Source organism: Tachyglossus aculeatus, chromosome 21, assembly GCF_015852505.1.
Source record: "Tachyglossus aculeatus isolate mTacAcu1 chromosome 21, mTacAcu1.pri, whole genome shotgun sequence".
Taxonomy (NCBI): domain Eukaryota; kingdom Metazoa; phylum Chordata; class Mammalia; order Monotremata; family Tachyglossidae; genus Tachyglossus; species Tachyglossus aculeatus.
This window is the reverse complement of record NC_052086.1, coordinates 44,023,345-44,042,376: the sequence shown is the minus strand read 5'-3', so window position 1 is coordinate 44,042,376 and position 19,032 is coordinate 44,023,345. Positions and strand designations below refer to the sequence as shown.

General features: G+C 44.9%; 1 non-coding gene across 1 annotated transcript; it reads left to right on the top strand.

The window, feature by feature from the left end:
* Positions 1 to 9,834: 9,834 nt before the first annotated feature.
* On the top strand, positions 9,835 to 9,972 carry LOC119943042. The gene has a single exon (XR_005455527.1). It is a non-coding gene; the product is annotated as a small nucleolar RNA SNORA7 (small nucleolar RNA).
* Positions 9,973 to 19,032: the final 9,060 nt, after the last annotated feature.

The following is a 19,032-nucleotide window of genomic DNA, read 5'->3' as shown; positions in this document are numbered from 1 at the left end:
CAGTAAGCGCTCAATAAATATGGTTGAATGAATTAATAAATACAATTGCATGAATGAATGAATAAGTGTCTGGTGAGGGATTTGAGAGTTGTCTTTTCAGCTGACCTGGAGATGGGTGTGAGATATGAATTATTTCTTTCGACCACAAAAGCCCCAGGAGTCCCAAGCCGCTCAGTCAATCAATCAGTCAATCAATGGTATTTGCTTACTGTGTGCGGAGCCCTGTGCTAAGCTCTTGGGAGAGTTATAGACTCCAATAAAGGGTCCTGCATTGCAATAGCAGCCCGAACAGGTTAAGGAATTATATTTTTCTCAAACATTTTCACATTAACAATCTCATTTCAGCCTCATGAATTTCCCATGGAGTAGGGAGGGAATGCTATTATTGTTCCCAATCTCCAGGTGAGAAACTGAGGCACAGAGGAGTTAAGTGGTTGCCCAAGGTCATACAGGAGGGCAGAGGCAGAGATAGGGCTAGAACTGAATGGCTTCAGAGCCATGCTTGTCCCCCCATTCATTCGTTCATTCATTCAGTCATATTTATTGAGTGCTACCTTTCTGCTGCAGAAAGGGTCAGAGTGCAGGAGGGAGGATCTATGAAGGCCAGGGACAGTCCAAATGACAGGTCAGGATGATGAGTCCATCAACCAATCACATTTATTGAGCACTGATTGTGTGCAGAACACTGTACTCGGCGCTCTATCTGCCCTATTCACCTTCTTTGCTGCAACCTGCTATCATCAATCAGTCAATCGATCAATGAGAAACAGCATAGCTTAGTGGCTAGTGCACAGACCTGGGAGCCTGAAGGACCTGGGTTCTAAACCCGGTACTGCCACTTTTCTCTTGTGGGACCTTAGGCAAGTCACTTCACTTTTCTGGGCCTCCGTTACCCTGTCTGTAAAATGGGGATTAAGAATGTGAGCCCCACATGGGACAGGGATTGTGGCCAACCTGTGGCTCAGTGGAAAGAGTGTGGGCTTGGGAGTCTGAGGTCATGGGTTTGAATCCCGGCTCTGCCACTTGTCTGCTGTGTGACTTTAGTCAAGTCACTTAACTTTTCTGGGCCTCCATTACCTTTTCTGGAAAATGGGGATTAAGACTGTGAACCCCACATGGGACAACCTAATCAGCTTGAATCCCCCCAGCGCTTAGAATAGTGTTTTGCATGTAGTAAGCGCTTAACAAATACTATTATTATTATTATTATTATTATTATTATTACCTTGTATTTAATAATGAGGATGATAATAATAATTGTGGTATTTGTTAAGCGCTTACTGTGTGCCAAGCACTGTACTAGGCACTGCAGATAGGGTTGGACACAGTCCCTGTCTCTCTTGAGGCTCATAGTTTTAATCCCCAATTTACAGATGGGGAAACTGAGGCCCAGAGAAGTGAAGTGTCTTGCCCAAGGCCACACAACAGACAAGTGGAGGATCTGGAGTTAGAGCTTATGACCTTCTGCCTCCCAGGACTGTGCTGTATCCATGATGCATGCTGCTTTCAGCACTTAGAAGAGTGCTTGGCAGAGAAGTTAGTGTTTAACAAAAACCATCATTATTATTATCATTATTAATCTACCAATCAGTGGTATTTATCGAGTGTTTTCTGGGTGCAGAGCACTGTACTAAGAGTTTGGGAGAGTCCAATATAACAGAGTTGGCAGACACGTTCCCTATCTACAACAAGTTTACAGTCTAGAGGATTCTCGAGCCAACCTTCCAGCTGTCCCTCCCTCTTGACTCTCCAACCTCCATCCACTCGCCTATGACTCCCTCCCCACACCGGACTCCAGCTCTCCCCACCTTCAAATCTCTCCTACAATCCCACCTCCTCCAACAAGCCTTCCTCGATTAATTTCCCAGCACTCGGAGCCCTTTCTTCTCTTCAGCCAGCTACTGAATTTATGAACTTATTCACACCCTCCTTAGCACTTAGTATATGTGTCCACCTTATTTTTGACCCTTCTAGTTTTAAATCGTTTTATGTCTGTCTTCTGCATTAGAGTGGAAGCACCTCCTGGGCAGGGAATGTGTCACTTTGTTATTCCATACTTTCCAAGCACCCGCTACAGTGCTCCTTCTACAAATCCTGGTTCCGCCAACTGTTAGCTGTGAGACTTTGGGCAAGGCACTTAACTTCTCTGTGCCTCAGTTACCTCATCTGTAAAATGGGGATTAAAACTGTGAGCCCCCTGTGGGACAACCTGATCACCTTGTAACCTCCCCAGCGCTTAGAACAGTGCTTTGCACATAGTAAGTGCTTAACAAATATTATTATTATTATTATTATTATACAATCCAGCCCACACACTTCGCTCCTCAAGTGCTAGCCTTCTCACAGGGCCTCCATATCTCCTGTCTCACTGCCGACCCCTAGCCCAAGTCCTGCCTTTGGCCTGGAATACCCTCCCTCCTCAAATCCAACAGACAATTACCCTCCACCCCATCAAAGCATGATTAAAGACACATCTCCTCCAAGAGGCCTTTCCAGACTAAGCCCCACTTTTCCTCATCTCCCACTCCCTCTGTGTCACCATGACTTGTTCCCTTTGCTCTTTCCCACTCCCAGCCCCAGAGCACTTATGTATACATCTGTAATTTTATTTATAATAATAATAATGATGATAGCATTTATAAAGTGCTTACTATGTGCAAAGCACTGTTCTAAGCACTGGAGAGGTTACAAGGTGATCAGGTTGTCCCACATGGGGCTCACAGTCTTAATCCCCATTTTACAGATGAAGTAACTGAGGTACAGAGAAGTTAAGTGACTTGCCCAAAGTTACACAGCTAACAATTGGCGGAGCCGGGATTTGAACCCATAACTGACTCCAAAGCCCGGGCTCTTTCCACTGAGCCATGCTGCTTCTCTAAGCAGCATTAGAGCGGCATTATTTGCATTGATGTCTGTCTTCCCCACTCCTGACTGTAAGCTCATTGTGGGCAGGGAATGTGTCTGTTTATTGTTTCATTGTACTCTCCCAAGCGCTTAGTACAGTACTCTGCACACATTAAGCGCTCAATAAATACAAAAAAAATCAATGAATGAATGAATGAATAAATGATCCAATTCACATACCACTGAGCACCAGATCAAGCAGAACATTTTCAGAGAAGCAGTGTGGCTCAGTGGAAAGAGCACGGGCTTGGGAGTTAGAGGTCATGGGTTCAAATCCCAGCTCTGCCACTTGTCAGCTGGGTGACTTTGGGCAAGTCACAACTTCTCTGGGTCTCAGTTATCTCATCTGGAAAATGGGGGTTAAGGCTGTGAGCCCCCCATGGACAACCTGATCACCTTGTAACATCCCCAGCGCTTAGAACAGTGCTTGGCACATAGTAAGCGCTTAATAAATGCCATCATTACTATTTCCAGGAAATCAGATTCATAGGTTCAGAGAGCAGCCCTAGTAATAATAATTATGATACCTGTTAAGCACTTACTAGATGCCAAACACTGTTTTGAGCACTGGGGGTAGATACAAGTTAATCACATTGGACACAGTCCCTATCCCTCTTTGGGCTCCCACTCAATCCCCATTTTTTACAGGTGAGGGAACTGAGTCACAGAAAAGTGAAGTGACTAGCCCGAGGTCACACAGCAGAGTCATGGCAGAATCAGGATTAGAACCCAGGTCCCTCTGACTCTATCCACTAAGGCATGCTGCTTCTCCTCCCTTCCCTGCCCCCCACCCTGCTTCAGTGATCAAATGTCTGTGAGCTCATTGGAGGCAGGGAATGTGTCTGTTGTTGGATTGTACTTTCTAAGAGCTTAGTACAGTGCTTTGCACACAAGAAGTCCTCAGTAAATAGGACTGAATTGAATTGAATGACACCTTCCTCCCTTCACTCACAAAGATGGGAGACAGTTTGACCAGGAGGGGTGAATGCAGGCTCGAGAGTCAGAAGATGAGATGATGTGCTGCCATGAGAAGCAGCGTGGCTCAGTGGAAAGAGCCTGGGCTTGGGAGTCAGAGGTCATGGGTTCTAATCCCAGCTCTGCCACTTGTTAGCTGAGTGATTTGGGGCAAGTCACTTAACTTCTCTGGGCCTCAGTTACCTCATTTGTAAAACGGGGATTAAGACTGTGAGCCCTAACGTGGGACAACCTGATTACCTCGTATCTACCCCAGCACTTAGAAAAGTGCTTGTCACATAGTAAGTGCTTAACAAATACAAATATTATTATTATTATTATTATTATTTTATTATTATTATTAGTAGTAGTAGTAGTAGTAGTAGTAGTAGTAGTAGTAGTAGTAGTATGTGGGTTCTTGTTTCAGCTTGGCCACTGGTTTTGGGGGAATAATAATAATAATAGTAGTAATAATAATAATGGCATTTATTAAGCACTTACTATGTGCAAAGCACTATTCTAAGCACTGGGGAGGTTACAAGGTGATCAGGTTGTCCCACATGGGGCTCACAGTCTTAATCCCCATTTTACAGATGAAGTAACTGAGGCACAGAGGAGTTAAGTGACTTTCCCAAAGTCACACAGCTGAGAAGTGGCGGAGCTGGGATTTGAACCCATCACCTCTGACTCCAAAGCCCATGCTCTTTCCACTGAGCCATGCTCCCTCTCTATGACCTGCCCAAGGCCACACAGCAGGCAAGTGGCAGAGCTAGGATTAGAACCCAGGTCTTTTGGACTCCCAAGACCGAGCTCTTTCCACTAGACCAGACTGCTTCTCACACTGTTTTGCTGGGAAATAACGGCATTGGTGGTCTTTATTAAGTGCTTCCTTAGTGCCAAGCACTTCGCAAAACATTGGAGAAGATGCAAGATTGGCAGATTGGACACATTCCTTGTCCCCATGAAATTCCAGGCACTGTTCTAAGCGCTGGGTAGGTACAAACTAATCAGGTTGGAAACAGTCCCTGTCCCCTATGGGGTTTACAGTCTAAGAGGGAGAGAGAGCAGCCATCTCATCCCCATTTTACAGATGAGGAAACTGAGGCCCAGTAGTCACTAGGCAGGCCAGTGGCAGAGTGAGGCTTAGAACGTGGGTCCCCTGACCCAGTCCTGTGACCTTTCCATCAAGTCATGCCACCTAGTTAAAGAAAACCCTCTCTGTGCCTCAGTTTCCTCTTCTGCAAAATAGGGGTAACAGTCCCTACCTCAGGGACATTTTGTGATGATACAGTTACAAAACATCGTCTTCTGAAAAACTACGAGCAACACGAATTCAAGATGCAACCAATTCTCCTTTAACAGGGAGTCGCATCTATGAGGAAGTCATTTAAAAACCTCCCTTGTACCTCAGTTTTCTCATCTCCAAAATGGGGATAACACCTGCCTTTCTACCTACCTCACAGGATTATCATGAGGGCAAAAATATGAGTAAAAGAGCTATCCAAAAGCCAAAATATTCTACCTGCAGAAATCCCAAGATATTCTTTCTCCCTGCATTATAGTACTCCTATCCAACTGTGCACACAAGCACATACTAGCATAGTTTCACACCCCAGGTAGTGTTGTATCCAAATAAACTGGAACTCCACTAATTCCCCATTGCAGCTCTAGCCAAAGTGAGTCATGGAAATCCAGTTTTGGTGGGAGCTGAGTGTCAATTATTATTTTGTGGAGAGTTGTGTAACCTACGCTAGGGCCCTCAGAACACCGGGTGTGAAGTCAGAGTGGAAGCAAACATTATCCACATCCAAGAGGGATCATTCCTTGGCATATCTCATCCACTCAGAATCTTCCTTAGTGTAAAGTGCCACCCTGCACTTTGCAGTCTGGCCTCATTAATTCAGCCAAAGTCATGAGGCTGATGGGGTGCCACATCTCATTGATTACTTAAGAATCTTGGGGGCCTGGCAGGAATTAGAGATCAGGAAAATCTTGGGGCTTTGATCAGTATTGCTCTTTGGTTCCTTTTCTGGCTCTCACTTCATTCATTCATTCATTTATTCAATCGTATTTATTGAGCGCTTACTGTGTGCAGAGCACTGTACTAAGTGCTTGGGAAGTACAAGTTGGCAACATATAGAGGCGGTCCCTACCCGACAGTGAGCTCACAGTCTAGACGGGGGAGATGGAGAACAAAACAAAACATATTAACAAAATAAAATAAATAGAATAAATATGCACAAATAAAATAAAGAAATAAATAGAGTAATAGATTCATACAAGCATATACATATATACGGGTGCTGTGGGGAGGGGAAGGAGGTAAGGCAGTGGGTATGGGGAGGGGGAGGAGGGGGAGAGGAAGGAGGAGGCTCAGTCTGGGAAGGCCTCCTGGAGGAGGTGAGCTCTCAGTAGGGCCTTGAAGGGAGGAAGAGAGCTAGCTTGGCGGATGTGCGGAGGGAGGGCATTCCGGGCCAGGGGGACAACGTGGGCCAGGGGTCGACGGCGGGACAGGCAAGAATGAGGCCCGGTGAGGAGATTAGTGGCGGAGGAGCAGAGGGTGCGGGCTGGGCTGGAGAAGGAGAGAAGGGAGGTGAGGTAGGAGGGGGCGAGGTGATGGAGAGCCTTGAAGCCCAGGGTGAGGAGTTTTTGCCTGATTTAATCTTATTTATTGAGCACTTACTGTGTGTTTGACTCTCTAAGTGCTTATCATTTATCATTTATTTTGGCAATGAAGGGGGAGTGATGACTTATTTGATAAGCATTTACTATGTGTCAAACACTGTTCTAAGTCCTGGGGTAGATACAAGTTAATTAGGTTGGACAGAGTCCAGAAACTCCTCACCCTCGGCTTCAAGGCTCTCCATCACCTCGCCCCCTCCTACCTCACCTCCCTTCTCTCCTTCTACAGCCCAGTCCGCACCCTCCGCTCCTCCACCGCTGATCTCCTCACCGTACCTCGCTCTCGCCTGTCCCGCCATCGACCCCCAGCCCACGTCATCCCCCGGGCCTGGAATGCCCTCCCTCTGCCCATCCGCCAAGCTAGCTCTCTTCCTCCCTTCAAGGCCCTGCTGAGAGCTCACCTCCTCCAGAAGGCCTTCCCAGACTGAGCCCCTTCCTTCCTCTCCCCCTCGTCCCCCTCTCCATCCCCCCATCTTACCTCCCTCCCTTCCCCACAGCACCTGTATATATGTATATATGTTTGTACATATTTTTTTACTCTATTTATTTAATTTATTTGTACATATCTATTCTATTTATTTTATTTTGTTAGTATGTTTGGTTTTGTTCTCTGTCTCCCCCTTTTAGACTGTGAGCCCACTGTTGGGTAGGGACTGTCTCTATATGTTGCCAATTTGTACTTCCCAAGTGCTTAGTACAGTGCTCTGCACATAGTAAGCGCTCAATAAATACGATTGATGATGATGACAGAGTCCCAGTCCCACATGGAGCTCACAATCTAAGGGGGAGGGAGGAACAGAACTGAAGCCAGAGAAGTTAAATGACTTGCTCAAGGTCACAGTGCAAGCAACTGGCAGAGCCGAGATTAGAACCAAGGTCCCCTGACCCCCAGGCCTGTGTTCTTTCCACTAGGGCATGCTTCTTCTCTGGCCTTCCCCAAGCCATTCAGAGTGGGATGCAAAGCTTAGTGTGAAAATCTTACCTTTGAACATAGACACAACTATCTGCTATTCTGTTGTTGTGTACTCTACTGAGTGCTTAGTTCGGTGCTCTGCACATAGTAAGTGCTCAATAAATACCATTGATCGATTGATTGATGTGTAATCTTGGCTCATTGAATCATGAACACTTTGTGGGCTTCTTCTGTTGCACTTGGATCAGAGTGTTTCACTTGGTAGGTGCTTGATTGTTAATATTTTTATCATTCTATTTGCTAAGCACTTACTATGTATCATTCATTCATTCATTCAGTTGTATTTATTGAGTGCTTACTGTGTGCAGAGCACTGTACTAAGCGCTTGGGAAGTTCAAGTTGGCAACATATAGAGACAGTCCCTACCCAACAGCGGGCTCACAGTCTAGAAGGGGGAGACAGACAACAAAACAAAACATATTAACAAAATAAAATGAATAGAATAAATATGTACAAATAAAATAAATAAATAAATACAGTAATAAATGCGTACAAACATATATACATATATACAGGTGCTGTGAGGAGGGGAAGGAGGTAAGTCAGGGAGAATGGGGAGGGGGAAGAGGGGGAGAGGTAGGAGGGGGCAAGGGAGGGAGGGAGTTTCCAGTACTCTACTAGTCTCGACTAAGGGAGGGAGAGTCAAGCAGTGGCCTACCCATTCCATTTCTAGCTTGGTCAGTGGCTAGCGAGTGGAAGGCATTCTGCTACAAGTCAAATCCCACCTGTGCTGGGCAGCAGCGGCATAGGAGAGAGCCAAGGGTGGATATTCAAGTTTGCTGCAAGTAGGGAGGCAATGATAAATCAGGTTAATCAGGTCAGAAACAGTCCCTGCCCCACATGGGGCTCAGAGTCTAAGTAGGAGGGAGGACAGTGAATCCCCATTTTATGTGAGCCTGTCTTCTAGACTGTGAGCCCATTGTTGGGTAGGGATTGTCTCTATTTGTTGCTGAATTGTACTTTCCAAGTACTTAGTACAGTGCTCTGCACACAGTAAGCGCTCAATAAATACAACTGAATGAATGAATGAATGAGGAAACAGGCCCCAGGTCACACAGCAGGTGAGTGGCAGAGCCAGGATTAGAACTCAGGTCCTCTGACTCACAGGCCCATGTGCTTATGATGGCATTTACTAAGTGCTTACTATGTGCAAAGCACTGTTCTAAGCGCTGGGGAGGTTACAAGGTGATTAGGTTGTCCCACGGGGGGCTCACAGTCTTAATCCCCATTTTACAGATGAGGTAACTGAGGCACAGAGAAGTTAAGTGACTTGCCCAAAGTCACACAGCTGACAACTGGTGGAGCCGGGATTTGAACCCAGGAACTCTGACTCCAAAGCCCGTGCTCTTTCCACTGAGCCACGCTCCTTCTAATGTGCTTTTCTAATGTGCTTACCATTAGGCCACACTGCTCCTAAATCAATACCAGTGACTACAATTGTATGAATTGATCCGTGGAGCTGAGTGGAAGTGGCAGCAGTGGGAGGGGAAGGGAAAGGATAAACATAGTAGCGGGAAGGGGGGAGAGTCTGAAATAGGAGAACAAGGTCATAGATATAATGATTCATCCCTCAATTTTCCACCCCCAAAGTTGGTCATATCCCTGTCAGCACTTAACGTCCTTATCTTTAAACTTCCTCTATTTGGAATTTATTTTAGCCAGCTAGACTGTATACTCTTTAAGGGCAGGGACCCTGTGTACCTAAACTAGCATACTCTCTCAAGTGCTTGTCTTGCCTTATGCTGTTGAGTATTCTCCAACCCATAGCAACGCTATGGACACATTTCTCCCAGAGCACCCCACCTCCATCTGCAATCATTCTCGTAGTGTATCCAGTGGAAAACTGAGGCAAATCCAAAACACTGTTTCTACCTCTGATGTTTCAGGAAAAAAAAAAGCATTTTTGAGCTGGACTGAATTATCTGGGTCATTCCTCAGTTCTCTATTTCCCTTCATCTCTATATTATCCACATAGTGAATCAGAGAGGAGAGATAATTTACTTACTGATTTGCTATGTTAATTATTAAGTGTTCACTGTGTGCTAAACAGTGGGGTAGATCGGATATAGTCCCTGTCCCACACAGATTTCCCAGGCTATCCTATCCCCATTTAACAGATGAGGAAGTCGAGGACCAGAGAAGTTAAGTGTTCAAGGTCACACAGCCAGGCAGCAGCAGAGCCAGGACTCCAGTCAGGGTCACCTGGCTCACAGTCCCGGGATCTGTCCACTAGGCTATGTTTATTAGGATAATCAGGAGTTAAGAGAAGCAGAGAGAGATAGAGAAAGAGAGAGATTAAAATCGTGGTACATATATATACACCCTTCTCAGGGTCACACCTGAAGAGTTTCCAGTACTCTACTAGTCTCGACTATGGGAGAGAGAGTCAAGCAGAGGCCTACCCATTCCATTTCTAGCTTGGTCAGTGGCTAGTGAGTGGAAGGCATTCTGCTACAAGTCAAAACCCAGCTGTGCTGGGCAGCAGCGACTCAGGAGAGAGTCAAGGGTGGAGACTCAAGTTTGCTGCAAGGAGGGAGGCAATGATAAACCACTTCCATATTTTTACCAAGAAAACTCTCTGGATCCACTACCATTACCAGAGCAATTGCAGATGGAGGCGGGGCGTTCTGGAAGAGATGTGTCCATGGCGTTGCTATGGGTTGGAGACGACGCAACAACAAAAGACAAGATAAACACAAATTCAGATAACTGCTCAGCTGAACACTTGGTCTCTCTCTCTCTCTCTCTCTCTCTCTCTTTCTCTCTCTCCCTCCCTCTCTCTCCCTCTGTCTCTCTCTCTCTCTCCTTCTCCTGCTGTCCTGTCCAAGTGCCCTCTAAATTGCAATAAATTTTGCTGCAAGCTGCCATAAAGCATCTGGCTGCAGACAAGGAACCATCTTTTTACCCTCCTGAAAGCTAAGACCTGAACCTTGGTTCTGAACCATCTACAGATTCCCTCTGAGAAACATTGTCCATCTCACCCCAAAACTACCATGAGGCCAAATATGGCTTTAAGACCGAGTTGCAGGGGTTCCCCCAAGCGGCATTGGTGATGAGGATAGCGGTCCAGGAACATTTCTGAAATCTCATTTCCTCTTCTCTCACTCCCTTCTGCCTCACCCTTGCACTTGGATTTACACCCTCTATTCACTCCTCCCTCAGCCCCAAACTTATGTCCATATCCGTAATTTATTTCTTTATACTAATGTCTGCCTTCTCCTCTACACTATAAGCTCACTGTGGACTGGGAATGTGTCTACAGACTCAGTTATATTGTACTTTCCCAAGCGGTTGCTACAATGCTTTGCAAACAGTAAGCATTCAATAAATAGGATTGATTGATCAATAGATGGGAAAACAAAACAATCACAGCATCATCTTCACCACCATCACCATTATCATCAACATCATCATCATCACCCTCCTCTTCTTCATCATTACCAACACCATAATGATGGCGGGGCTCAGGACTGGGTTAGATATAAAGTTATCATATTGGGCGTAGTCCATGTCCTGCACAGGACTCTCAATATACCTTATCCCTATTTTACAGAGGAAGAAATGGAGTCCCAAAGAGGTTAAGTGACTTGCCCAAGGTCACACAGCAGGCCATGGGAGAGATGGGACTAGAACTCAGGTCTCCTGACTCCCAAGTCCGTGCTCTTTCCACTGGATGGCACTGCCTCTAATGAAGGCTGGATTGATAATAATAATAATAATTAAACACTTACTATGTGTCAGACTCAGACACTGTGCTAAGCACTGGGTGGATACAAGCGAACTGGATTGGACACAGTCCCTATCCCACATGGGGCTCACAGCCTCGTTTCTCATTTTACAGATGAGGTAACTGAGGCACAGAGAAGTGAAGTGACTTGCCCAAAGTCACACAGCAGACAAGTGGCAAAATTGGGATTAGAACGCAAGATATTCTGACTCCTGGAACAATCTAATCCTCGCTGCGGACTTTCTCCAAGCATGGCATTTCCTTGTTCTAGCCTAATTAGTCTGAGTGAAACTGTTTCATCAAATTTTCCTACCGGCCTCTGAACTGTAAGCGAAACCCTGGGTCTTTTTTTTTCATGGCCAAACTCCAGCTTTCTTTAGTGGGATTTCTGGTGGGACAAGTGTCTTGGCTCAATCAGTCAATCAACAATCAATTACATTTATTGAGAGCTTACTATGTGCAAAGCATAGTACAAAGCACTTGGGAGAGTTCAGTATAACAGATTTGGTAGGCATGTTCCTTGCCTTTAAGGACCTTACAATTTATTATTATTATTATCATTATTATGTACCATCTAGTCGTTTCCAATTCATAGCGACTCCATAGATATACCTTCTCCATAATGTCCTGTCCTCTGCCATAATCCACAACCTTTCTAACGGTTCTTCTGTTATCGTTGTCATGGTCTCTATCCATCTAGCTGGCGGTCTTCCTCTTCCACGTTTTCCCTGGACTTTTCCGAGCATTAATGTCTTCTCCAGAGAATTAGTCCTCCTGATTATGTGTCCAAAGCATGCTAATCTAAGTTGAGTCATTTGGCCTTCCAAAGGCCACTTTGATTCAATTTGCTCCAAAATCCATTGTTTTTCAGGCAGTCCATGGTATTTACAAAAGCCTTCTCCAACACCACATTTCAAAATAATTTATTTTCTTTCTATCCTTACAATACAAAGAGTACAATAAACCAGAATTATTGATAGAGCACTACACTGAATGTTTGACATGAAACCTGGCCCCAAGGACATAGAGTCAACTGTGTGCAGAGCACTGTACTGTTTGGAAAAGTACGGTAGAGTTATAGACACAATCTTTGCCCTCAAGAAGCTTCCAGTTTACTGTGTACAGAGCACCGTACTGAGTATTTGGGAGAGTACAGTGGAATTAGTAGACACAATCTTTGCCCCAAGAAGCTTCCAGCTTGCTGTGTGCAGAGAACTGTACTGAGCGCTATAGAGAGTATAGAAGTTAGTAGACATATACCCTGCCCTCAAGGAGTTCATAGTCTACTGTGATTGATTGACACCCTAAGCATCCCAGGAATCTTGCTCCTCTGATCCACTCACCAGACTTCACTTTCTCTAGAGAGAAAACAAGAAGGGGCCACATAGTTTTCTCTGTCTCCTAAGATAGCTCCCACTGAGATTCACATTTCTCCAGTGCAAATAATAATAATAATAATAATAATGGTATTCCTTAAGCTCTTACTATATGCCAAACTCTGTACTAGGAACTGGGATAAATACAAGATAATCAGGTCCCACGCACAAGGCTCACATTCTAAATAGGAGGGCATGCAGGTATTGAATCCCATTTCGCAGAGAAGGGCACTGAGGCACAGGGAAGTGAAGCAACTTGCCCAAGGTCACACAGCAGATAACTGGTGGAGCCAGAATTAAAACCCAGGTCTTCTGACTCCCGAACCCATGCTCGATCCACTAGGTCACTCTACTTCTCCATTTTACATGGGAATAGAGAATCAAACTGTAGATGGATACACTTTAAATGTCAGGAGATATTGGGTAGTTTGCAGACGTTTGTCTAATTTTTAAATGTGAACATGCCCCTTAATATGACCACAAACGTTTTCAAGCATCGTTTGAATTTCCTTCCTCATTCAAATCCACCCACATATTCGGTCGCCAGTTTCTAGGTTAAGGCCTTTTCCAAACATTAACCATGAAACCCAACTAAATAAACACAAAGTACATTTTCCCCACTGGTGTAACCCAAGAAAGACCTGATCCTTTTTTCTCCAGCTCCTCAGAAAATATCATCTTTGGGGTCAGGCCAAGACTAGAAATTTTCATCATGAAAGCTCAGGGTTTTGGTTTTTTTCTTTTTCTTTTCTTTTTTTTTTCGGTTTCCTCTTCTGGAAAGGTGTGAGTGACTGAGAGCAGTAAATTTGAGTTTCTTCTTGAAATTCAGAGACCTGGACCCCTTTGCCATCTGCTTTTAGTCATGTTTGAAGGCCCTGAGATGAGAAAGGAAACATGTTGGGCCTGAGAAAAGAAACAAGGAGTAGAAAGCAGAGCAGTGACCAAATGTCTTTCAGTCTCTGCTCTCCTTGTGGGCTGGGAATGTGTCTCCTGACTCTGTTAAAGTGGATTCTACCAAGCATTTAGCACAGTGCTCTGCACACAGTAAGAACTCAATAAGTACCCCTGATTGGTTGATTGATTAATTGATTTATAATAATAATAATTGCGGTGTTTGTTAAGTGCTTACTATATGCCAGGCACTGTTCTAAGCACTGGCTCTGCCACTTGTCTGCTGTGTGACCTTGGGCAAGCCATTTAACTTCTCTGTGCCTCAGTTACCTCATCTGTAAAATGGGGGTGAAGACTGTGAGTGCCACATGGGACAACCTGATTACCTTGCATCTACCCCAGTGCTTAGAACAGTGCTTGGCACATAATAAATGCTTAACAAATACTATTATTATTATTATTATTACAAGAGCATCAGGTTAAATACAGCCCCTCTTCCACATGGGGCTCACAGTCTTAATCCCCATTTTATGATAAGGAAACTGAGGCCCAGAGAAATGAAGTGACTTGTCCAAGGTCATATGGCAGACAAGTGGCAGAGCTGGGATTAGAATCCAGGTCCTCTAACTCCCATGCCTGGGTGGCAAACCACTAGGCCTCGTTGCTTTTCCAGATTGATGAGAGTTTCTCTGGACGGTAAGGTCGTTGTGGTCAGGGAATATGTCTATTAAGTCTGTTATATTGTTCTCTCCCAAGCGCTAAGTACAGTGCCCTGCACATAGTAAGTGCTCAGTAATAATAATAACTGTGGTATTTGCTAAGCATTTATTATGAACCAGGGACTATACTAAGCGCTGGGGTGGAATCAAGCAAATTGGGTTGGACACAGTCCTTGTCCCACATGGGGCTCACAGTCTAAACGGTGAGAAGCAGACAGAGAAGCAGCTTGGCTCAGTGGAAAGAGTATGGGCTTTGGAGTCAGAGGTCACGAGTTCAAATCCCGACTCTGCAAATTGTCAGTTGTGTGACTTTGGGCAAGTCACTTAACTTCTCTGTGCCTCAGTTATCTCATCTGTAAAATGGGGATTAATACTGTGAGGCCCTGTGGGACAACCTGATCACCTTGTAACTTCCCCAGCGCTTAGAACAGTGCTTTGCACATTCATTCATTCATTCATTCAGTCGCATTTATTGAGTGCTTACTGTGTGCAGAGCACTGTACTAAGCGCTTGGGAAGTACAAGTTGGCAACATTTAGAGACGGTCCCTACACAATAGTGGGCTCACAGTCTAGAAGGGGGAGACAGAGAACAAAACATATTAACAAAATAAAATAAATAGAATAAATATGTACAAGTAAAATAAATAAATAAATAGAGTAATAAATACGTACAAACATATATACATATATACAGGTGCTGTGGGGAAGGGAAGCACATAGTAATAGCTTAATAAATGCCATTATTATTATTATTATTAAACACCATTGATTACTTTATTGATTGATGGATTAAAGGCCCTCTAAACCAAAAGCTTATTGTTCTGTTAAATTAGACTCTCCCAAGTGCTTAGTACAGTGCTCTGCACACAATAAGCACTCAATAAATACCATCGATTGATTGATTGAACCCAGCCATCACTTGCCTCTGGAAATTGATAGCTGGCTTCAGAGGGATGGAAATTTGGTGTGAGACAATTAGTCCAGATTTTTGGGATGGGGAATTTCCTAGCTGGAGAGCAGCATGGCCTAGTGGAAAAACCACAGGGCCTTGGAGTCGGAGAACCTGGGTTCTAATCCCAGCTCCACCACTTATCTGCTGTGTGACCTTGGACGGTACTTCACTTCTCTGTGCCTCAGTAACCTCATCTGCAAAATGAGATTCATTACCCATCCTCACACTTTGACTGTGAGTCCCAAGAGGGACCTGATTATCTTGTAGCTATGCCACTGCTTAGTACAGTGCTTGAAATAGTAAGTGCTTAACAAATACCATAATTATTCCAGTAACGGAATTCCTTCATGCCAGGAAAAGGGAGGGGAGTTTGGGAGGAAATAGCTAAATGGGTCAATGCAGGAGTCAAGGCTTGACTCCGCCTCTAGACTCTATGCTCATTGTGGGCAGCGAACGTGACTGTTTATTGGGTATATTGTATATATTGTGTATATATATGGGAGAGTATATTGTACTCTCCTAAGCATCTAATACAGTGCTCTGCACACAGTAAGCGCTCAATAAATATGATTGAATGAATGAATTGAAACCCTGGGAGAGTGGAAGTCAGTCAATCATATTTACTGAGAGCTTACTGTGTGCAGAGCACTGTACTAAACACTTGGGAGAGCACAACAGAATAATATCCTTATGGGTAGCGAACATGCCTCGGCTATATGCTGTACTCTCCCTATAATAATAATGGTATTTGTTAAGTGCTTACTATGTGCAAAGCGCTGTTCTAAGCACTGGGGAGGTTACAAAGTGATCATGTTGTCCCACGGGGGACTCACAGTTTTAATCCCCATTTTACAGATGAGGTAACTGAGGCCCAGAGAAGTTAAGCGACTTGCGCAAACTCACACAGCTAACAGTTGGCAGAGCCAGGATTTGAACCCATGACCTCTGACTCCAAAGCCCGGGCTCTTTCCACTGAGCCACGCTGCTTCCCTAGTGCTCAGTGTAGTGCCCTGCCCCCCAGTGGGGACTTAATAAATGTCATTACCTCTTCTGCTGGACACAGACATACGCACACACACACACAAACACACACACACACACACACACACACACAGAGAGAGAGAGAGAGAGAGAGAGAGAGAGAGAGAGAGAGAGAGAGAGAGAGAGAGAGAGAGAGAGAGAGAGAGCAGGCTCATAGGTGGTGATGCCAGCAAGACAAACAAGCCCACTCCCTCCCTGTTCCTGGGGCTTCAGGCCCTGCTCTGATGACTGGGCTGAGATGGCCCAAGAAGGATTCCATTGTGAGGTTTTTATATTTTTTGTCTTTTAAATGGCATTTGTTAAGCCCTGACTATGTGTCCAGCACCGTTCTAAGTGCTGGGGTAGGGACAAGTTAATTAGGTAGAACACAGCCCCCGTCCCACATGGGGCTCACAGACTAAGTAGGAGGGAGAACAGGGATTGAATCCCATTTTGCAGTTGAGGAAACTGAGGCACAGAGAAGTAAAGCGACTGGCCCAATGTCACACAGCAGGCAAATTGCAGTCCTGTGATTCCCAGGCCCGGTCTTTCCTGGCCAGACCTAAGTGTGGTGCTTTGGGGAGCCCAGTGAAGTCATCTGGGGCCAAATGCGTTTGTGAGCAGATTCTTGATTTGATCATTTTTCTCTCAGGAAGCTCTAGGAAGATGCCTTCATCCTTTTCACTCTTGCAAATCCTTCCTTAAAGCCCACTTTCTTCAATTCTGGCTTCCAATGCCTTCCTCTGCCATTTGTCTGCTTTGTGACCTTGGGCAAGCCACTTTAATTTTCTGTGCCTCAGTTACCTCATTTGTAAAATGGAGATTAAGACTGTGAGCCCCAAGTGGGACAGGGGCTGTATTGTGTTCATGAGTTCTAATCCCAGTTGTGTTGCTAGTCTGCTGTGTGACCTTGGGCAAGTCATTTCACTTCTCTGTACCTCAGTTCCCTTATCTGTCAAATGGTGATTGAGACTGTGAGCCCCATATAATAATAATAATAATGATGATGGTATTTGTTAAGTGCTTACTATGTGCAAAGCACTGTTCTAAGCGCTGGGGAGGTTACAAGGTGATCAGGTTGTCCCACGGGGAGGGGCTCACAGTTTTAATCCCCATTTTACAGATGAGCCAACTGAGGTACGAAGCTGACACAGCTGACAGTTGGCAGAGCCGGGATTTGAACCCATGACCTCTGACTCCTAAGCCCGGGCTCTTGACGCTGAGCCACACTGCTTCTCTGCTTCTCACTTATGGGACAGGGACTGTGTCCAACTTGATTTGCTTGTATCCACCCCAGTGCGTAGTGCAGTGCCTGGCATATAGTAAGTGTTTAACAAATACTGTTATTATTATTGTTATTATTAATTACCTGATTATCATGTATCGATCCCATTGCTTAGTCCAGTGCCTGGCACATAGTAAATCATCATCAATCGTATTTATTGAGTGCTTACTGTGTGCAGAGCACTGTAGTAAGCACTTGGGAAGTACAAGTTGGCAACGCTGCTTCTCTGTTAAATGCTTAACAAAGGCCATTAAAAAGAATATTCTCCAGCAAAGTGCCTCTCCTCTCATCAGATCTTGTTTTTCTTCCTTTCTAGATGAAGACCAAACTTTAGGTAGATGCCTTCCCTTTTTCCCTGCTCCTTGAGAAGCAACCTGACCTAGTGGAAAGAATGCAGGCCTGAGAGTCAGAAGACCAGCGTGGCTCAGTGGAAAGAGGCCGGGCTTGGGAGTCAGAGGTCATGGGTTCTAATCCTGGCCCTGCCATTTGTCCGCTGTGTCACTTTGGGCAAGTCACTTAACTTATCTGTGCCTCAGTTACCTCATCTGTAAAATGAGGATTAAGACTGTGAGCCCCACGTGGGACAACCTGATCACCTTGTATCCTCCCCAGCGCTTAGAACAGTGCTTTGCACATAGTCAGTGCTTAACAAATGCCATTATTATTATTAGTCCCGACTCTGCCACTTACATGCCATGTGTCCTTGGGCAAATCATTTAACTTATCTGTGCCTTGATTTCCTCACCTGCAAAATAGGGATTCAATACCTGCTCTCCCTCCTACTTCGATTGTGACCCTAATGATGGACCTGGTTATCTTGTATCTACACCAGTGCTTCGTACAGTGCTTGGCACACATTAAGCACTTAACAAATATCAAAGTTATTATTTCCATGCCTGACATTCACTTACAGTAAATAATGTAGCACTTCCATACATATCTTTACATTCAGTTACTTCTCTTTTCTGTAATGTATCTTAGTACCTGTCTCCCCTCATTGTGGACAGGGAACATGTCTACCAACTCTGTCATATTGTGCTCTCCCAAGAGCTTAGTACAGTGCACTGCAAACAGTGAAAACTCAGTAAATTCCATTGATTGGTTGATTGATGGACTGTAAACTCCTCGTGGGCAGGGATCATGTCTACCAACTCTATTTTACTATCCTAAGCACTTAGTTCAGTGCTCTACACAAAGTAAGCATTCAATAAATACTGATTGAATGATGGTAGGGAGATGGAGGAGAAAGAGCAAGAGGAAGAGAAAGTGGGGTCGGGGGGGAGAGGAGAGGGACCGGAGGAAAGTTTACTGTATACAGAGCACTGCACTAAGTGCTGAGAAGCAGCATGGCTCAGTGGAAAGAGCACGGGCTTTGGAGTCAGAGGTCATGGGTTCTAATCCCAGCTCCGCCTCTTGTCAGCTGTGTGACCTTGGGCAAGTCATTTAGCCTCTCTGGGCCTCAGTTACCTCACCTGTAAAATGGGGATTAAGACTGTGAGCCCCTCGTGGGACAACCTGATCATCTTGTATTCTCCCCAGCGCTTAGGA